Below are 17,718 nucleotides of genomic sequence, written 5' to 3'. Positions count from 1 at the left end.
GTTGAAATGTCAGGGCCTATTTTGACTCCCAGTCCAGAACTGAATTCGGCACTGGGGTTAATAAAACCACTAGCAGAATTGATGGTATAGCAGGAAACCTACAACAAAACTGAAATTACAACTAAATAAATACGTCTCCTGACTAGAAGTGATGTTCTGCTGATGAGTCATGGTGTGGCACCCTCATAGCGGCAGCAGCACCCACAGGAGTCACCTGCAGGCTCTTAAACCTGGCGGCAGCAGCAGAGTGAAGGCTGTGTGGGATTATTGTGAGGAGTTGTGTCTCTCTCTCTTTCAGTAGCCTGTGCAGTTGTTCACATCTGAACTATGTAGGAGGTGTGGTTTTGGCACCCTCTTCACGGAGGAAGTGGCAAAGCAGAAGAAAACTACAGACAGCAGGATTAAAAATAAAACCAAGGAGGAATTGGGAGGAGGAGGAGTTGGCAGAAGGATTGAGCAGGAGGGGAAGAGGCCATGATCCGGATAATGATCTCATGGCCCGGCTGCCAACGAGAGTTGCAGTCCCTGTGAGTGACAGCGTTTCTGCAGCACTGACAGACGGACACAGGTTGGTCAAAAGGTGCCACTGACCAGTTACCTCAGCAGCAGCAGCAGCATTATCCGCTCCTCATCCCCTGCGACTCGAGGGGGGCACACCACAGGGACATAAAGCTCAGCAGGGAGTGAAAGAAACACTTGCAAGGTCGGGCTCTTCGGTAAGAGGTGAAGATGAGAAAGACTTGTGCTTCCCCTTTTGTTAAATGTTGTTATCATTTTGTAATAATAATAATCTGCTCTGTTTCAGCCTCAGTTCCCTGGTGGCTATTCTATTTGCCTTGGAGCCTCTGGCAGCTGCCACATGAGTGTCAGTTGATTTGCTTTTCCACTTGACTCATTTAACCCTTACAGAGTAAGTGAGCATTTTTCAGATCTTAACTTGGGGGTCACAATAGGGACATGCAGTGATTTGGAGCCTGGCATGGGAGCGGGCTTGCTGTGGCCATCAAGGCTGGAAAGGCAGTGCTGCATACTGCTCTAGTACTCTGAGTTTTACAGCTGCACATCCCCTTTCTCTTCTACTTGCCAATGAAGTTTGCAGGGAGGTGACAACCAATTTGCCAATTTGATTCTCCACATTATTCTCTTAAGAGTAGATTTGAACCAATTGCATATCTGCCTTCACAGAAATGCATCTGTACACTTTTGAAACAGAAATATTTCTAAAATACAGTGTGGGCAAATTATATTTATACTATCAGCTCTTTAGCATTTCCCTTATACATGTGTATGTGTTTATTTAATCTCTTTAGTTAAGCTCCGCATTAGGGAGAGAGAAGTACACACTATACACAGAGAGAAACCAAATTCAAAAGCCCTTCTGGCTCTGAACCATGTACATTTGAAATGATGGGCAAAAAGCACAGCTGCCTGGGTTGCAGGAAACTGGGCAAATGCTACTGTGTATTCCAGGGTCCCTTTTGAATAAAGGGCAGGGACCCATTTTGCTTGGTTCTACAAGCACCGAGGGACTTGAAAGTTGCTTGCTTTGGTCAGTAGGTCCTAATTGGAGAGGTGATTGGCTGCAAGGGTTACCTAAGGGCTCTTACACACAGCTGTTTTTTCCTGTGCTCACCTGCGTTGTGCTTTCTTCCATTCAGCCGCAGGAGTAGACGCACTCACTTATTGTGAAGGGGGCTGTATTCACAGAAGCATGTAAGTGCCAAACGCAGGTGGGATGCAGCATGTTGCATTTCACCTGCGTTCGGTGCATACATGCATCTGTGAATACAGCCCCCTTCACAATAATTGAGTGCGTCTACTCCTGCGTTCCCATGCCTATGATTACTTATCGTCTAGATACGAAACGCGTCAGGATACTATGGTTTTAATGTGTTTGAAATAAAAGTTGAATTTTACCTACCAGAAGAGGCGTCCGGAGTGTTTGCTAATTTCCTTCATACTTGAAAGCACACACACCCCTTGCTACGGGTTCGCCCCGATGCACCCGGACCACTTGAGACGTCGGGTAAGTGTTTTTCCCATTTTCCACTAGTGATTCATACTGTACTTCACGTTCAAGTGTTGGACCTGGGGTTTTTACACCCAGGTCACTTTTGTTACAGGGTGAGAAAGGTTTTTTGTCACTCATCCGATGAATATATATTTATCAAATATTTTATTTTAGGACTGTGCAGCTTTAAATCCCGCTGTTAAAACACATATAACATAAGACAAAGCACATGCCATTGAGATAGTACAGTATCCATGACAAAGTATTTAGATAATATACATTGCATTTATGTTTCATTCAATAATTGGCTGGTACACTGGTCAAGTACTCGCTCATTTATGAGAGGTCTAACAGGTAACTAGGTTTAGTTCCGCCAGTAGTTATATGGAGCTCTTAGGTTCTCAGGTCATACATTTTGAAGATTGTGGTTTACAGAAGGGACCACAAGAAAATTCACTGGAACACAGGTACTGCTAGCAGGGTAAACTCTTGCTGATTTATTAAATGGTTTGCAGCATGCAACGTTTCGGGGTAACCCCCTTTTATCAAACTTAATAAAGGGGGTTACCCCGAAACGTTGCATGCTGCAAACCATTTAATAAATCAGCAAGGGTTTTCCCTGCTATGCAGTACCTGTGTGCCAGTGAATTTCTTATGATCCGTTGTTACAAGGTGGGACGCCGATTCCTCCATTGCTGTGCTCCAGGGATTATCCTAATTGAAGGCCACGGTGTGCGAGTGCAACTCGATTACTTTCTAGTTGGTTTACAGAAGGGAACCTCAACCTCCTAGCCCTGCCTCCCACCATGGGCTCCATTTTTTCTCAAATTTCTTTTGTGAGCCTCTGGCTAACAAAGTGAGCTTGATAAGAGGCAGGGCCTGGTTTACCAGCGTAATCCAGTTCTGTAATGTGGGGGGTTTAGGACCCATCCACGTCATTGCAATTATTTTCCTAGTATACTATAGGAGAGTTCTGTATCTGGTTCAGGCATGATTAGTAGTATGAGGTCATCTAAGATTCCTAGTTTGCACACCTGTGGTGTTAGTAACTATAGGGAAATCTAGTTTATCTTTTAGGAGGTTCAGAACCTCAGTCCAGAATTTGGCCACTAGTGGGCAAGACCAGGCCATGTGTAGGAAATTTGCCCCTTCTGTCCCACACCTATGACATTTTGCTTCGGAAATCGTCCCATGGATCTGAGTTGTATAGGGGTGATGTAGAACTGTTGTAACCATTTGAACTGGATTAACTTGTCCTGTATAGAATATAGATAATAATAGCTTCTGTTGTCTCATCCCAGTCCTCCTCAGTGAGGTCTGGGATGTCTGTCTGCCATTTGCAATATGCTTTTTGGAAAGGTGGGAGGGTTGTTTGTAGTAAGACTTTATATAATGTTGACATTGGTTTAGTCAATGTTGAGGACCAGAGTGCTGTTTCAAATTAGGATTGGGAAATTTGTATATCCAATCTACCAAACTGCGCCTGAAAGACCTGTCTGTGGAAAGTATCTAAAATGAGATAGGTTTGGTTCATTAAGTTTCTCTTTAAATAATTCATATGAGCCAAATGTAGTTCCATCGAATACATCTTGTAAGCACCTGATCTTCTTTCTGGGCCAGTATAGGAAGTCAGGGGATTTCTGAAAAGGGGAGGTAGGAATTCGCCCATAATGGTGTGTTAGGGGTTAAATTTGGAGAGTGATGGGGGTAAAGCTAAAGTGCTAGGTACCAGGCCTTTCTTGGAGTGGCCATAACTGCTGGTAGTTTCTCATGATTTGTTGGTGCTCTGTATGGAAGATGCCTGAGACCTTCTAATGATCCCACAGCCAATGCGTGGAGATTTATATTTGGGTTGTAGAGGTCTTGGTTAAACCACCACTTGACATAATGTAGTTGACTGGCCAGATAATATAGGTATAAATCTGGCAATCACAAGCCCCGTCTTTAGTGGCGGGGGTAACTTTGCGCCAGGCCAGCCTGGGTGTATTGCCTCCCCATATGAAATGTGTCATGAACTGGTTGATAGTTTTAAAGAAACTTTTTGGGATATGGATGGGCGAATTGTGAAATACATACAAAAATCGTGGTAAATACACCATTTTGAACATGAAACCAAACCGTTAGTTATAAGTGCTTAACACCAACCAGTCCCTCCTTCCCTGCCAGGATTTCAAATGATGCAGAAAGAGAATAAATGTTAACCAGCTGGATTGCAGCATAGAAAATAGCAGTTATTCATACTTTTTGGGTAGCTGTGATGGGTATATTAGGGGTTTCTGTGTTATGTGGGCCTCTTTATCAAATTTTGGTTTGAATGCTGGAGTTCCCCTATAACTGAAACCCCCTAACAGAAATTCCCTACAGCAATATCAAGCCATATGGCTTAGGGCAATGAGAAGTCAGTGGGACTCATTTATAAAAACTGGGCACATTTGCCCATGGGCAATAACTTATAGCAACCAATCACTGACTGTTTTTTTAGCCAGCTGCAGGTAGAGCAGTGAAAGCCAACATTTGATTGGTTACCATAGTTTACTGCCCAAATGCAAATTTGCCCAATGTTTCTAAATGAGCAACTTGTTTACTAAAATACACTTTGGCTCATTTATAAAAACAGGGCAGTGTTGCATCTGGGCAGTAAATCATGGAAACCAATCAAATGTTTGCTTTCACTGTTCAAGCCAAGCTGCTTCTTGCCAAGCCATTTCCTTTTGTGACCCTTAAAATGTACTTTAATATCTCCTAGTAGCCCTTTGTCATGGGGCCCATGACTCTAGTACCTCCTGTATTCCCCTGATGGTAACCCTAGTTATATCCAAAAACGTTTTACAAGATTTGGATTCAGTTTAAGTTTTAGTATTTAGCCAAACTGAATCTGAACTCTTGTCATTTGACATGATTGCACAGGACAATTAAAGGCAACATTATTTAATTCACAGAGCATACAGTTTTTATTTGTAATCAAATATGAATATGCAAAGCAGCAATTTGATTAGGTTAGGCATTTGGCAGAATCTTGTTTGTAGCATTTTGTATTTGTCAGATCCGAAATGATGGATTAAGTCTTCCCTTAGTTTCAGGCGTTCATCTTAATATTATGGCAGAAGCAAACTGTACTATCTGCACTAGGCTTGTCATTGAATGAAGAAAAAGTAATCAAAAACATCTGGGGTGTAACCAGGGGATGCTGCATTGCTTCAGAACTGCAAAGGTAGCTGGACAAAGGGCACCATCTTTACAGTGTTATGGTCACAGTATAGTCATTTTTATGCTTGGCTGATTTCATTTTTTGTGGCACAGATGACAGCATCTGTGAATAAAAAGAGCACAGATTGTAGATGCTTGTAGATGATATTCAGTACATATGTTTATGTTAAGAGCCGATCCAGGTTGTTTTGCTGGTAAATCATTCCCTTTGGTGTCCCTGCATTTACAGGCTCCCATTCCCCCCAAACCACAATCTTTATCCACATGACTGCTGTCCCAGTGACCCTCCAGAATCTAATGCAACCAGGTAATACACATAAAGACATATTTTACACTTACACACACTTATTTCTTGGGGGGGTTTCCACACAGACATACACAGACAATATATACATACACACATTTTCATTTTCAAGTGTCAATACCCGCGGGACCCGTGCCGGCTTCCCACTTCCAGTTTTATAGCCGTGTGCCTGCACGCCCAGCTCCTTTTGTGACGTCCAGGCCTGGATTTGTGGAAAGGCCACCAAGGCCCGGTCCTCGGGTGGCAGGATTTTAGGGGGCGGAATGCTGCCCAACCACACCCACATTGGTTCAAAAACACTGGGGATGCGCAGGAGGTACAATCATTTAAATTAATTTAAATTTCCGGTGCGCCAATCAACATTGCTCCGGTCCCAATAATAAAAATTTGCACGAATAAAGGGGAGGGGACAGGGGCGGATAGGACAGTGGGCCTAGGGGCGCCTGCTATGTAAATCCGGCCCTGGTGATGTCATCGGCGGGATCAGCGTGGGTCTATAAAAGGCCCCCTGGAAGTCGGGCTCTGGTGGAGGGAGGCTGGGTCGGGTTTTACCCGACCCACACATCACTAATCCCTACAGTCAGCTAGACTAAATTCTGCCTTTCTCCATTCATTTCTATGGGATTTTTAAACAAGTATTTATCAATGGGTAAAAGTGAATAAAATATGCCTTTCAAAATGCCATAGGAATGAATGGAGAGTGATGGCATTTCCCTCCTGTGACTGTGGCAATCTCTAACTTCACTCTTTGATAAATATACCCCATTGAGAGGATGGCAGTGGATTGGCTTTTCCTCTGCTGTCATTTTTATGCTGATGGAGAAAGCTCCTTGAGTGAGAGCAGTATGACTTTTAAGGTATGAAACGGAATGCACTATATTTTGTATATTTATTTGGTTTGGTATTTGGTCTTTGTGGAGTCCGTTGTATTTTGCCACATCTCAAAATTGTGGATGAATGATGCCCTACCAATAATTGATTTGCATTGGTGTTACTTGTTTTGCTTGTAAACATTTTGTGTAAGCTATTATTTTTTGGGGTCTAAAAGGAGAAGGAAAGCTTAAAAAACAACAGGGGGTGCTATTTTTTTTCTAGGCCATCCCAAATGGGGGATGGCCTATGAAGAGCTGCATGTGGCACTGGAGCCGCGGGTTGCCTACCCCTAGGCTAGACATTTTCTCAGCTGCCCCCAGCCATGTGACTTGTGCTGTGATAAACTTCAGTTACACTTTACTGCTGTACTGCAAGTTGTGATGCCATTACCCCTCCCTTGTACAAGCTGATGGAATGTAATGTAAACAGAGGCCAAATTTATTGGTGTATGTAATCTTCATGCAAATACACACTGATTTGTATTGTAAATGATTCAATACAGTATACAGTTGTGATTTTTTTTCAAGGCAACCCCCTAGTGGTGGAACTTCTCGGCCATCTACGGTAACCTTTGCTTTATACAAAGTTAGATAAAAACATTGGTGAGTGAATAACTGTGCACCCTGGGCTAGGAAGGCGAGTGCAGTTGCCTAGTAACCAGTCACTGAATGACGGCGCAGCAGTGCTAATGGTATATTCACGGTGTAAATAAGGAGGGATTAAATAAAGTAGAGAACTTTTTGCGCGTACGTGTTTTAATATAAGAAAGTGTGTCGTGAGGCGGTTTTATCAGTCGGTGGTAGTTAGTATACAGTGGGCAGATGTGTGGGCAGTGCATGTATATAGACAGGGCGGCAGGAGCGGGCCCGCACTTCGAGGCAACCGGAGCACAATGAGGAAGTGAGAGGAAAAGACACAGACATGTTTGATCACGATGACATGACGGAGAGGAGGAGGAACAGGGCCTGCAGCTTTACCTCTACGCCCACACGCACATTGCACTAGGTTGGATCTTCCTTACGGCCGGGTAGGTTTTACATTCGCGTCTTTCCTTCTCTCTTGCCGTGGCGTATTCGTTGTTGATTTTCCTCGTTGTTGATTTTCCTCCTCGCAGTGGAGCCGCCATCGATCGGGTGTAAAATAAACTTTCAGGGGAGAGAGAAGTGAATACGTCTCCCCCGCTTCCCTCAAACCCGCTTTGGGCCCGGTGCTGGAATGCAGTGGAATGCAGCTGAGCAGTTTTCTACGGGCTACGAGTAAAACAGACACCCCCTGCCGCTACATGTGACGGGCCTGACACTTCCGGACAACGCGTTCCATTTTAGGGCTCGAGTCGGCAGGGAGCAAGCGTTCATTCTGGTCTGCTGATAATTCCGGCTGCATCTCTTATTAACGTCACTTTTAGGCTTTCCCCATGGTCCCTAACTTTTTGTGTTGCTGCTAGCTAGTGCATGCAGTAGTATCTAGCCCCATATCTATATATGTATGTGTGTGTATATATATATACCAGCCTATGGGTTCTACGCCTTTGATGTCATGGTCTAATAGGAGAATATCCAGTCTCCAGCTCTTCTACAACGACCATCATCTTTTGACAGCTTGCTTTTGTTTGGCAGCAATAGTTTCCTGGCTTGCAGTGGATGTTGGGGGTTGTAGTACAATTGTAGTACAGTGACAGCTGGAGGGCTGCTTACCTATCATTTGATCTGCTGGCCAGAAGTTGACATTTTGTCTTGGTCAGTCATGCTGCTAGTTCAGTTAAACGCGGTACTTCAGCAATACTAGGCAGAAACATTATTGCTTTATATGGTTATTTGTATTCACAAATATACATATATTTAAAAATCTTCTCAGTCTCCATATTGTGTGCTGCGCCTGCAGACACAGCCGAACAAACAACATGCTGGCTTTCAGCTTTCAAAATGAGCCAGCTTAGCTTGGGGCAGACATATTTACATATTCTTGTACATTTTTAAGTCTTTCTGCAATAACTTCAGTCAGAAAAAAAAATACAGGGGCCTAAAGATTTGCTGCCGAGAGGGCTGTACTAATGAAATGTGAGAAGGCCTATTTCAGCTCCTGAGTTCTGAGTTGCAGTCATGTTTGCTATTTGACAACTTCCCTGACGTAAAGCACATGCTTCCAGGAGGAGGAGGGTTCCTGGCTTTTCCTGTGCACATAGAATCTTTCAGAAACTACCGCTTGGTTAAAAATGAATCTGCGAGTTTTAATGACCTTTATAACAATGATATGGATGGGACTCTGTTTTCAGCACTGTGTGTTAATATAATTGTGTATAATATATGTTTTAGGCAATGTGGACGAAGCCTGAGAACCTCCACAGGGTGCTGGTAATTTGAATACATCCAAATATTTATATGACATTATAATTTTGTGCATGTGAAACATTTAACTCATCCAGCTTGTGTTATTCTGCACTACGTTTTCTAAGTAAGGGCCTTTACACACAGGCATTTTATTTGTGCATTTGAGATGCAGGATTGAGCATGTCTAAACACTTCAGCTAATTGATCCCATTATATTGTGCCTGTTGTTTGTACTCATGTGTGTTCCCAGTTCTATCTTATTGCAGCATTGTTTGAGTTTGTGAAACAGGCCGGCTGCTCCCCTTTTCTTCTGCAGGCAGGGCAGATTTTGGGGTGAACGGAAAAAAGTGTTACGTTGCCAAAATTTGCTGTGTCTCCCTGCACCTGAGCAAAGGCAATGCTTTTGGGTGCTGGCAGAGCAGGAAAAAGAGGAGCAGGGGGAGAGAGACGAAACACAGACTGAGATCCGCAATTGTTGTGGCTCTAGCCTAAATGTTTAATTCCCCAGTAAGTTGTTCGCTTCACAATATGGAAGATACATTTGTCGTTGTTGTGATAGACAGAAAATTTTTAAGGGAGCAACAATAATTAACACACATAAAACCACTCTGTGCCATACAAAAGGTACCAAATGTTAGGCACCCCTCAGTGATAATATACCTGGTTTCCCAGGCTGGTGCTCCTATTGGTAGAAAACTGCACTGGCCCAGGGGAACTTCTCAGCAAGCACTACAGAGCAATCCTCTTCCTGCTTCTTTCTTCTTGACATTGGTACGCATTATTGATGTGTGGGCCGGCCCGATAGCCACAGTTTTACCCGCGGGTTGGTCGGGTTCGGGCCAAACTTGCACCCCCATTTGCGGGTGGTGGCCTAGTCCTGGTCAAGCTCTTCTTCCTGCTCTCCCTGCCTGGCACCTTACAGCTTCCGACTTTCTGCCTTCTTCCCCCGGGCCCTTTTGTGATGTCATCGGCAGGGTGGCGAGAGTCTATAAAAGGAACCCAAAAGTATTTTTCTTCAGGAAAAGAAATATAGGACAAGTTTTATGTGTAGTATGTGTTGGCATGAATTAGAATGAAGCTTTTGAAGAAAGTACCTCTCATCTGTATGAGTACTTCATATATTTTTGGTTAACTGTGCCTAAAAAAATTTTTTCTTTTAGAAACATAGATAGAACTGATAGAACTGATAGGGGATGCATTCTGCTTTCACATAATTCTGCTTTCACATAATTTTGCTAAAACTGTGGGCCAAAAATCTGAGCAGTTTTTGAGGTAAGGATTATGCTTTTAGCCCTGAAGGGAGGCACAATCTTCCTGGTTGCACTCCATCCCTTTTCCCTGGTGATGGGCCCTTTTGGCATTAAGGGTCATTGGCAAATGCATGGTTTGTAGTTAGCTCTCTAGCCACCAGTTTAAAAACCTGTTTTTAACAGTTTTAAAGTTGCAGAAATGCTCATAAGAACACTCTTAGTGAATGTAGTTTTATTAAGGTTTTTTTTTTTTTTTTTTTTTGGTTTATGTCTGCTTCAAATCACACATTTGGCATAGGATCAAGAGGATCGACATTATCAATCATTGTAACAGACAGAATGGCAAAGTACCCTAATCAAGGTCCTTTCCTTAATTATATTAATTTATACCGTTAGGGAATTCGTATTGCTTTCCTCAGCTAATCTCTGCAACTGGACCTGATATATTACCATTTTTCATTGTTCTCTGCTGTTATCTCCATGGTATTTGCTTTTTGATCCCTACCAGGCAAGCCCAATGATAAGGGTTACTATTACATAAATGCAAATATACAGAATAAGATTGATCTCTATGCATGGATATTTTTACTCCTGAGAAGTTCTTCAGTACCTGTATTCTTTATGGTGAAGACACACAGAGCTACTGGTAGCAGCTGCTTGTTGTACCTGCAGTAGTTGCTACTTGTACATTAGCTATGCGTGTCTTATCAATTACTAATTCTTAACACAACTGTCTTCTATAGACCGTATGGTTCCCATTCCCATATTTACAGATCCTTAGTACTATGACTTCAAAGCAAATAAATATATTTTTTATTTTTACAGATCAAAACATTTTGAGGACCTGAACATTGACTGAACATTTCATGAATGCCATGAAACAAGACCAGCCATAATCATTTAAAAGAAATGTAAGTGTCTACTATTGTTTATTATTTTAAAATAAATCAAGTTCATAGTATGATACAAAAAAAGGGTCCGTTTAAAGGTCTAGATGTTAAGCTACATAATTTGATGTTGTCGCCATTATGTTGACATACAAAAAAATGGTGCATGTTTCAGCCTAATTAAAGTCCATATTTAAAACTTTGTCAGAAATTAGCCTGAAACCTTAAGAAATGTCAACTTTATATTAGAATTTTGTGCTTAGAATCCTTTTTTTCCATTATGAAAAACGTGTTTAGTTCCCCTTTAAACATTGGTTGTGCTACTATAGTTTTTTTCCCCCATTAGCAGGGGTTAAAGTTTTCCATATTCATTCATTCATTCTAGGAGGCCTTCATAGTTTAATAGGACATATGACGCATCCCCTGGCACAAAAATACCGATAGCATCCAATACTGCTAGTTTAGATTCCGAATGGCATTAATGGCAACTGCTTAAAGGTGGTTGCCAGTAATATTAAATGCAGTCTGCATGGGGAATATTAGGTGTTTGCTAGCCCCTGGAGAAAACATTAGCCATGAAATGGTTTGGGGCATCCTCCTCTGGGAATCTGTTATTTACTGAGGTTATGATTTATCAATATTTTGCCTTCATATTTTCTGTCCTGTTCATACAGTGGAATGTTCTAGAATCCAAAATTCTACAGTGAATTAATGGACCACAGTGCAATTTAATCATATTATTACAATGCCATTAGTTAATTAAGGTAGTTAGTGCTAAAGAATGTGTCCAATAAACTTAATATTTCAGAAAATACAGCACTAAATGGAACCAGGGAAATTAATGTTTAACAATTTTAGATGTTATAGTGTGCCGTTGCGTGACCTAACCGCATTAACAAAATTGCGCGAGAGCCGGCATAACAACCTATCTCCGACTGGACAATTTTGTTAATTCTGCGGGGAGGGGAAAGAGCCGCAAATGATTTATCAATGCGGTTAGATCACGCAACGGCAAGAGCAACAATATATATCTTCCTCTATTTGGAAATATAGGCAGAATGTTGGATCTCGCATATGATAATAATCTGGGCAATTGTTCTAATCTTGCGGGGAGAGGGAAAGAGCCAAGTATGAGTTGTTGATACAGTTTAGGTATACACTTATAAGAGTACCAGGGTATACTCCCCTTACATATATGAGACAGGTGAACTCCTGTTTCTCAGTAGCCCTCATCTAACCTCCGTAATTTGGGAACATCCAGTAATGCTGTGACTTGACGCAGTGACCATCCACAATCTCAAATCCATCCAGGCAAAACATTTCTATGAGAGGATGACAATACACTGACAAGTTTTTTTTATGGCATTTTACCCTCTACTATCCATCTATAAGCTATTGACTACAGAGTCAGTTTAGCTTTCCCTCGTAACGTTTATTTTAATAGTTTTGTTTATTTTGGACATACCTTTATAATCAAAAAAGGTTAAAATATCCAAGGTTAGAAAAGATTAATAAAAGCATTTCTAACCTTGGATATTTTAACCTTTTTTGACCGCATTTGTAATTCTTCAATCTTTTTTACTATAAGGCTCTGTAGGATTTGTGGTTTTACAGGGAAGTTCAGCTCTCCTTCAAAAAAAACTTATTAAGGTAAGGTAGACTCAAGACCACAGTCCTCAGTGTCCTGCTATCTCCCGTGTGGGGTCCCAGGGCCTAGAAAATACAATCAGGCAGTAGATTATTGGGACTTCTCCACCTCTTAACTATTTTCCATTTCCTTGATTTTATTTCTCAATTGCCGGTTTTGGTCTGTATATTATAAATGGTTTATTAATTCACTTCCTACACCAGACAGCTCTGGCTGTTTTTAAAGAACTAATTCTAACTTAATTTGTTTGCACATTGGCAATCAGTGATTACAGTTGGTGGGTGGCACTAGCACTTTAAATGCATGGATTTAAGGGTGGTTGATCCGTCGATCAATCCAATTGAAGATTCGCTTTATACATTGAAATAGAACATGGCACTTTAAATGTTCTTATAAGCAATCGATTAGAGACTTAAGCACGTGGATAACTACATTTATAATAAAGCCTCATGCCAGTAATATAACTATGTTTTAAAATCTATTTATTGCACTAAGCACTTATTTTGTCTATAATTAGGTAGGGGTGTGGAAGGAAGGGGGTTTACTTCTTTTTTCTTGGTGTAAGTTTAACGTGTACAAGTAATTCACACCTCCCTCCCTCCAGCAAGTAAAATTGTTAATTAGCAAGTTTCTTACAAGCCAAACCTTTCCTAATCAGATACCTTTATAATTTGTTAATAAAAGTTATGTTTTAACCTATTTAAAATTTGTTTGCTGGGAATTTTCGGTTTACATACCAGGGTGGTGCAATCTTTTGATCAACCAGTATTCCATTTTGACCCTGCACACCAGTCATTTGTATCAGTATTCTATCTGATGGAAGGTGCTCCCTCTGTCAGTTTTGGTTTATTTGTTTGCTACATTTTACAGATTCCCCCACCTTGTGTTCTGTTTTACTTAAAAAATCAGGGAAAGCTACATATGGCACACACTTGTCATTTTGAGTGGTATGGGTCTAGTTTTGGTGCAGTTTCACCAATTGATGATTGTGATACTGGCACATGTTTATCCAGATTGTATCAGCTTAGCATATTTCTGGCTATTTCTTAGCATATTTCTGGCTAGTAGTCCTGATATAGCTATGGGTGAATTGAATGCCACTCCATTCCAAACACTTGCACCAGGGCCACAAGATGTGAAATAGATTTCAATGATAGCACAATGTTCTTTTGCTTCCATTTTTCAGTAAATAGCGAACATGCCCTTGAACAGAATGATAAACTACTGTAGAAACTGCAGTTTTTTAAGTAGCCATCACCCACATTTTGGAGATTAATGATACCTTGCCTCATTTTTCAGTGTTTTTGACATTAACACTAGTGGTGGATGCTGTGAAAATATTTATTCATTTGTGTTGGATGCTTCTGTCTCCTTTAAAAAAAAAAAAAAAGCCTCTTTTGTAGATATAGCTTCAAATGACTTTTGGCAAGGAAAGTATATACATGAATTATCCTTCTTTATCCATTAGAATTCATATTGTTTACATTTATTGTGTACATATGGTGTATACTTTTAGTGAAAATGATGTTTAAATCTATAGAAAATATTTGAATAACAATAAGTTTTACATTTTTATTGTGCTATTTTATGCATATTTATTACATATTGGTGCAGATGACAGTAATTTAACAAAATTTGATAAGCGGCATTTGAATTGTTCAAAAGTTAGGGCTAAACTCCACAAGTCCGTTTGTTGGGTGGTGTTGGATCAACAAAACACATCCGACAAGTCAGATGTAGTTGCATGGGTTAAAATATAATGGTACTGATTAAGTATATCTGATGCATAAACTACATGTAAAATTTCCCATCCGACATGACTGTTGGATGTGAATGCTGCATCCGATGAGATAAATTGACGGATAGACTTTGTCATTGAATAATAGTGACTGTTGGATGTTACTGCATGAAGAAAAGACTCCAACTGACTTTATCTCATCCGAATTTACTTTCTTGCCTAGGGGGATCAGATTTTGTAACATCCAACAAAATCTGGTGCTGTTGTGTGGCATTGTATGGTGTTGCGTGTAGGATCAGATAAAATCTGACCAACAGGATGTGATGAAAAGTGCTCATGTAGTTTTACCTTTAGGCAGGCTACTCACTAATGTAGGAAGGGGCATGTGGGAGCAGACATTGTATTACATGTAGTAAAAGACCTGCAATGTGCAAAATGAGCAGCTTTCACCTGATTGTCAATGGATTGTCAGGCAGGTTAAGGGGAACAGTACTATTTACAACGACCCCGAATCAGTCACTTCAAATTAAAAACAAAAACTGTGTTTTTTAAGAAAAAGGTGAACCACTCTTTAAAGTTGGTTGTCCTGTTGAAGAGTTTGCACACCCACTACCGTTTGTATTACCACTTAGTTAGTGAAATAAAGCCACATTGATATTATCTCCGTTGCCTCCCATGGATATGTTTGACAGCGCTGCAAGCTGGTAATGCTGTATGTTTGAATTGGAGTACTCGGTGGAAGTTGCTGAGATCCTGAAATAGCGAGGACCGATGAGGAGAAGCTAACAGAGTGGGTTGAGCTCCGCCATTACCGCGTCTCCACATTTGCCGGTATTGTCCTGCTGAAAAGTCTAGTGAGAGAGCCAGCCTATCACTGCATATAAAACTATTTCATATAAACATTCCAAATAAACAGCATTATTCAAAAAATAGTTTGTGAAGAATTTGCCAAATAAAAACAGACTTCTGTGTGCTTATATTTAAATTATGGCTTTATTTATTCATTATGTGCCTTCTGTGGACTAGTAGTTATTTTCATTATACACTTTAATGTTTGAAGTGGCTTATGTGTAAATCACTTGGCTTTCATTTGTGTGAAATGAACGTCTTGATTATAATTATGCAATCTTCGCTAGTGATTGATATAGACTGTGTGCTGACACTAACATATTTTACCAATGTCGTTATCATGGAAGTAGAGAATTACAGCGCTGAAGTTTATAATGTTTTCATAATGCTCATTTAACTTATAGTAGCTCTTTGTTCACTTAAAAAAAAAGCAATCACTCAATGCAAGTAGCCATGAATTATTGAATATTCTAATATTCTCAAAAGCATCCAACCTGTTACAAGTTATATTTAGCAATACAACCTATTTCTAATGAGTGACACAACTTTAATAGAGAAGTAAACATTTATACCCTGGGGGGGGATATATTGCACCCCCCCAATAAGTCAAATGTGTCCCAGACCATTGCCCATTTCCAAAATAAAACTCAATGACCCAGGGTGGTTCCTTGAAGAGCATCATGCCACTGTGTTGGCTCCAAATATACAGTGCTCTCACTGGGTAGGCACATACAAGCATAGTACTTTTAGCAGACTAAAGTTACTGCATATGTATCTGCCCTGTTGTACAGCTCAGTACTAGTACTACAGTTATATAGCCATGGTTGTGCAGGGGGAGTGAGCCTGTATCGCAGAATGCTTTTACAATGCTGGGTCTCTGGAACTGCCCTTAAAGGAGAAGGAAAGGTTTTGTGCACTTGGTGGTGCCAAATGTTAGGCAACCTCAAGTGATTGTATTGACCTACCTGAAATCCCGGGCCGGTGCTCCTATCCGCAGAAACTGCACCGGCCAGGGGTTATACCATTGAGCACCACGGAGCGATCCTCTTCCGGCTTCTTCTTTCTTCAAATCTCCCAGGGCAAACGCATGTGCAGTTGAACGAAATATCCAACCTTTTTGTTTAAAGTTTGGCTTTTCTACTGCACATGTGCACCCGCGCGAAGAAAGCGGGAGAACAGGAAGAGAAATGCTCCGTGGTGCTCGCTGGAATAACCCAGGGCCGGTGCAGTTTTCTGCAGCCCGGGGTTTCAGGTAAGTCAATACAGTCACTTGGGGGTGCCTTACATTTGGCATCCCCAAGTGCACAAAGCCTTTCCTTCTCCTTTAATAGAAATCTAAATTCCAAAAAATGAATGATTTTAAACCAGGGGTGTTCAAACTGCGGCACAGGATGGATATGAATGCGGCCCAGCTTGAAGGAGGGAGGAAAGGAAGAGAAGGGAAAAAAAAGAGAAAGAAATGAAGAAATAAATGTAAGAAAATACAGAGAAAACGAGAGTGCAATAATGCTTTGTGCTCTCTAAGTCCAGATACATTAACTACCTCAGTCTGTCGTCTTGTTAGGAACAGGCTTACTGTGCCAGGTTGTAACAATGCGGTGACCTGTGCATTAGGGAGGAGGAGAACGCTGCCCATTGCCCAGTTTGTAATAATATAATAATAAGTCTGTTTAATATCCAGGTGTCCTATATTCCAATGTATAGCTCCATCTGGTTATCCAACTGGTATTGTATTACTTTTATGTGTATTTTTTTTTAATTTTACAAACCAAAAGTGTTTGTGAATTTCATGTGTGGCCCAGACAATTTTTCTTTTACCAATGTGGCCCAGAGAAGCCAAAAGGTTGGACACCCCTGTTTTAAACCTACTCAGGTTGCTTCTCTAAGCAATTTTTGATACTTACATTACTTTTTTTCCTGGATTCTGAGAAATTTGTAGTTTTAGATGGTTTTATACAGCTAGGCAGGTTTTAGCTCTCTGAAAACCAAAAGCACCCATAGAGTACTATTTATCAATCTGTTAAAAAAGAAAAAAACAGCAACAAAATACTCCACACATCACCATGAATCTCAAAAACATTTGTAGTTTTCCTATTTTTCTTAAATGCTCTGAAAATGAAAAATGTGTTAAGTGTAAAAACGAAGAAGAAAAAATGCAAAAATTTGGCAGTTAAAAGTTGTTGAGGTGTTCTATAAGTCAATGGGAGCTGCACTGATCGCAGTGGACCACTTTTAATCAGTCCGGACTATTGGAGGTTTTTTGGATATGTTTTGCTAGTAATAGTCAGAAAAACTCAAATTCTTAGAGGTTTTAGTTATTCGTATTTGTAGTTTGTGCTTATATATTTGGATCAATTAATAGCAACATAGTAACATAGTAAGTAAGGTTAAAAAAAGACACACGTCCATCAAGTTCAACCTTTTAGTTTTGTTTTTTTCTTAATCTGCCTAACTGCTAGTTGATCCAGAGGAAGGCAAAAAAACAAACAAACATCTGAAGCCTCTCCAATTTGCCTCAGAGGGGGAAAAAATTCCTTTCTGACTCCAAAATGGCAATCGGACTAGTCCCTGGATCAACTTGTACTAGGAGCTATCTCCCATAACCCTGTATTCACTCACTTGCT

The 17,718-nt window shown here is 40.7% G+C and overlaps 1 protein-coding gene and 1 long non-coding RNA gene across 12 annotated transcripts in view; one reads left to right on the top strand and one right to left on the bottom strand.

The window, feature by feature from the left end:
* The first annotated feature begins 444 nt into the window (after positions 1–444).
* The window catches only part of LOC432089 (probable global transcription activator SNF2L2), a 110,240-nt gene continuing 92,966 nt past the window's right edge, over positions 445–17,718 (top strand). For 2 of the 11 annotated variants that reach the window (XM_041580136.1, XM_041580133.1), the window contains exons 1-4: positions 7,617–7,754; positions 8,708–8,746; positions 10,271–10,333; positions 10,798–10,883. The gene's annotated coding sequence lies outside the window, so the exon portion shown is untranslated. Of the gene's footprint in view, positions 724–805; positions 911–7,098; positions 7,423–7,616; positions 7,755–7,996; positions 8,747–10,270; positions 10,334–10,797; positions 10,884–17,718 lie in introns of those variants that run through there. The other 9 variants (XM_041580134.1, XM_041580132.1, XM_018241613.2 and 6 more) reach the window with 9 other exon arrangements.
* LOC108704897 lies at positions 4,949–7,512 on the bottom strand. The gene is made up of 2 exons (XR_001933692.2): positions 7,373–7,512; positions 4,949–5,321 (listed from the first exon to the last, which is right to left on the bottom strand). It is a non-coding gene; the product is annotated as an uncharacterized LOC108704897 (long non-coding RNA).

This window comes from Xenopus laevis, chromosome 1S, assembly GCF_017654675.1.
Source record: "Xenopus laevis strain J_2021 chromosome 1S, Xenopus_laevis_v10.1, whole genome shotgun sequence".
NCBI classification, from domain to species: Eukaryota; Metazoa; Chordata; class Amphibia; order Anura; family Pipidae; genus Xenopus; species Xenopus laevis.
Note: the sequence above shows the minus strand (reverse complement) of the source record. Positions and strands in the feature narration are given on the sequence as shown.